At 31.1% G+C, this 4,212-nt stretch overlaps 1 long non-coding RNA gene across 2 annotated transcripts; it reads right to left on the reverse strand.

The window, feature by feature from the left end:
• Nucleotides 1–1,216: 1,216 nt before the first annotated feature.
• LOC145602240 (uncharacterized) lies at nucleotides 1,217–3,745 on the reverse strand. 2 transcript variants are annotated; one of them, XR_014104512.1, is made up of 4 exons: nucleotides 3,464–3,745; nucleotides 2,683–3,067; nucleotides 1,975–2,055; nucleotides 1,217–1,566 (listed from the first exon to the last, which is right to left on the reverse strand). It is a non-coding gene; the product is annotated as an uncharacterized LOC145602240 (long non-coding RNA). The 2 variants fall into 2 exon arrangements; XR_014104513.1 differs by having other exon boundaries at nucleotides 1,975–2,221.
• Between the last annotated feature and the right edge of the window lie 467 nt (nucleotides 3,746–4,212).

Genomic DNA, 4,212 nt, shown 5'->3' on the forward strand with positions numbered 1-4,212 from the left:
GTGCTACATGTTTGGCGGTGAGTTTGGCATATGATTGTGCTTCCACCCATTTTGTGAAGTAATCTATTGCAACCAAGATGTATTCATGACCTCCTGTTCCGGGAGGTGTAATCTTTCCAATTATGTCTATTCCCCATGTAGAGAAAGGCCATGGTGAAGTGTAGGTGTAGAGAAGAGAAGGTGGGATATGTTGCAAATTTGCGTAATTTTGACATTTTGGGCATCTTTTTACATATTGATGACAATCTCTATTCATGATGGTCCAGTAATATCCTTCTCGCATTATCTTTTGGACTAGCATTTTGCCATTAACATGTGTTCCACATATACCTTCATGGATTACTCTCATAGCTCTTTGGGCATCCTTTTTGTCTACACATAATAGAGCTCGACCTTTAGGTACCCTTTTGTGTAGTTCATTTCCTATGAGTACAAAATGGGAAGCTAAAAGTCTTAATGCTCTTTTCGCTCTTTTGTCCGCATGAGGAGGATATTCTCCTTTGGTGACATAATTTAATATATCTGTGAACCATGGTTCTTCTTCAGGTTCCTCTTCTTGAATCACTTCATCATCTTCTATAGCTTGAATATATGCTGGTTTATGCCTTTTTTCTATGGTTAAAGGCATTTGCTCAATTTCCTTAGGTATTCTGACCATCGAGGCTAGTCTTGCCAAGGCATCGGCGAATTGGTTTTCCTCTCTAGGTAGGTAAGTGTATTCCACTTTTTCCAATCACTACTAGAAAATTGGTCTTTAGTATCGGAAATTTATTGATACTAAAGAGATATTTTCTAATACCAAAGGTCATTAGTATCGGAAATAATTTCCGATACTCAACCGATACTAGTACCTCCGTGGCTAATGTGTTGGTATCGGTTTTTTATTCCGATATTAAAAAGGGGTGCCTATAGTATCGGATATATCAATAGTATCGGAAAATTAGTAACCGAAATTCAGATACAAATATCATGTATTGTGGTATCAAAAGATATTCTGATACTATAAAGATACTATGGTGTCGGAAATATTTGATACAAAAGAGTTGAATCTTTAGTATCAAATTGGTATTTGATACTAAACTAACCCTATAGTGTCCGAAATTACTGATACAATAATTATTCTTAGCTTTGAAAAATCTCTTTAGTATCAGAAATTTCTGATACTAATGATTAACTTTACAACAATAACAGTACTCTAGTATTAGAAATGTTCATATACTAGACAAAATATAGTATCATTATTAACTAATGAACCTTGTTCAATTAATTTATACATGATTCAAAACTAAATACATAATCCAAACCCTTGTACATTATTTTTGTTTATTTAGAGCTGTAAACAATTTTACATTAAGGAGTTCTAATACAAAAAACTGATATATACATGCTTGTAATACAAAGATACAAAGAAAATTTTACATAATCATCACCACCATTGAAGATATAAAATTGTAGCATAATTTTTTCTTAACATAAGTATACAATAGCTACTTGATTTCCAAAAAAGCTATACGCTTCCATCAACGATCTTCAAACTTGGACATTTTAGATCATCAAAAATTTAAGCTGTTAACATAAATAAGAAAAACCATCACATGCAAATTCATCCAACAGCATATTAGTATCTTGAGCATCACACAATGAAAGCATGCATTGTATAACTTAATACACTAGCCATAAGGTTTAACAAGGACATAAGAGAATTTCAGCTATGTCTTCATTATCATATACAATAATATTTTGTTTAGTGTAGCTTGTATTTTTAACTTATATAAGAAATAATCCATAGAAAACTTTTCTAATTTACTTTCTTAATTTTGGTGGGGGAACATATATAGTGGTTAGTTTGATCATACATAACAAGTAAATTGATAACTCAGCAAGCTATCAAGATTAAAAGTGAGATTGTTCTAACATGAACTATAGGGCGATAAATAAGATGACATGAATACTCATCAAGAAAGTAAGATGTACCTTGAGAGTACTATGTGAGTTTGTGATAATCTTCCCATCAAAAAGTACTCATATTGTTCTCTATCTTGCTGCGTATACCAACTAAATTCATAAATAGGCATAAGAAAGTTAACACTATAAAGATAGCAATGTTTAGTAAACTAAACCATGCACCACAAGCAAAATTAAAGACAACAATGAAAAACGAATTTTTATTAGGGAACAATTAAACCTTCTTTTGCTCTCTGTAAAACCCTCTGTATTATAACTGCATGTTTGAAAGTTACACAAAATTAGAACACAAAGATTAAGAACCACCACCAACATTACTCCATCATGAACGCTAATATATCTCCATATATAAAAACTTTAATAAGTGTGTATATGATCTCATTGTAGTCCAAATACATATCATCCTCATTTATGTCAGCATATTTCCGTCATCGTAACTACAATAGTGCTCTGTAGGATGTAAGACATAAAAGATACATCACTAACCTCTATTAATCATAAACCCATTAGAATACAATTAAAATTAGTGAATCAGTGAGCAAATTGGACTATTTTAATAATAGAAAAGCATTACTAGTGATTGAGTTGATAGTTGAAACTAAAGTTGGAGTACTCTAATTGATGCTACCCAAATCATCCCCAAATGAAACATAATAGAGAATAAAAAAGCCAGGTCCTAATTCAAAACAAAAGCGTTGCTAGGGTCAGATCATATACCTTCAAATATAAGGTTGTTTGTTCTTTCTCTCCTTCATTTTGCTCCTTCCTCTCACTCTTATAGTCATATCTCCTTAAACTAAACCTATTCTTCAATAATAATCAAACATATGCAACAATTCTCCATACAGATATATTAAACATCCAAAACATATACTGGAAATAGGGAGATAACTAAGTACCAAAAATTTAATGATATTATCTCTATTTCAAGGGACATTGAAGTTTGAGGCAAACCAATAAATAATTAAATATTTTTTAATTAAGTCTAACACGCCTTCAACCTTTTAGAATGAACATATAATATTGCACTGGACCCAAACTATACCCAGCAAAATAACACGTCTCTGATAATACAGTGTATTTTAATTCAGATTCATCCAACCTGCAGCAAAATTGAAGCTCAAAACAGCAAAAACAAACAAAAATTACACAATTCTAGCGATAACAATTACAGTTTTTGTCGTTTCAAATATCCAAATTCAAATCTAAATCTAAACTCATCAAATAAATTATAAATTCTACATTGAATCCTTATTTCACAGCTCTAGTAATAACCAAAACCAATAAATTTGTTCAATATTTTCAATGTTAAGCTATGATAAATTGAAATTTTCAGCATAGTTTTCTTGCCCTTAACGATGGAATTAATCAAGAAACTCAAAATATGCCTAATTTAAGAATTTCTTCATATTTTTATATAAGTCAACAATTCCTAATCAAATAGGATAGGTTTAAAGTAAAGAGGATTCTAATAAGTAGATCAGTGAGTTAAACTTACCAAATACCACCAGTGAATATTGGTTGAGATTTTAGAAGTTGAGTAGCAAATCCCATTCGATGCGTAGAAATTGAGAAATGATATGAGCAGCAATTGCTTTTTTTTTCAGAAAAATCGAAGTAATTAAACTTCGAATGTAATGGGTAGTTCGTGAATTTGAGCAAATTGGATTTTGGTGTAAACCCTAGATTCGTGAAATGGAGGAGGAGAGATAAGAGTGCTTAATTGTTCAAGAAAAAGGTAAGACCTTTCTTTTGAATTTGGTTTTGGTTATAATACCGAGGTGAAATTATAAAAATGAAGTGTAGTGTTTCAAAATTTCCCCAAAATTTTAATGTACCGCCCGCGCCAAGTATGTAAATTTTTCATGAGATATACTAAATAGGCTTTAGTATCGGAATAATTTGTTACTATAGGCAATTATTTGTAACATTATTAATTCCGATAGGAAAAAAATCTATTAGTATCGAAATGTTTCTGATACTACTATGTTATTAGTATCGGATGAAAAAAATTCCGACACTAAAATAAAGTCTATTAGTGAGATTGAGTCAAAATCCAAGAAGTAGTGTCGGAAAAAAATTATCTGATACTAATGAATCTTTTAGTATCGGAAATATTTACTGATACTAAATTTTCTGATACTAAAGACCCTTTTTCTAGTAGTGAATTGATCGGTGAGAGTTTCCAAATACGTTTGGTAAGGAGCTAAGCTTTCACTCCTAACCTTCCATCTTTTGGAAATTTGA

Source organism: Chenopodium album, chromosome 21, assembly GCF_948465745.1.
Source record: "Chenopodium album chromosome 21, dcCheAlbu1.1, whole genome shotgun sequence".
Lineage (NCBI taxonomy): Eukaryota > Viridiplantae > Streptophyta > Magnoliopsida > Caryophyllales > Amaranthaceae > Chenopodium > Chenopodium album.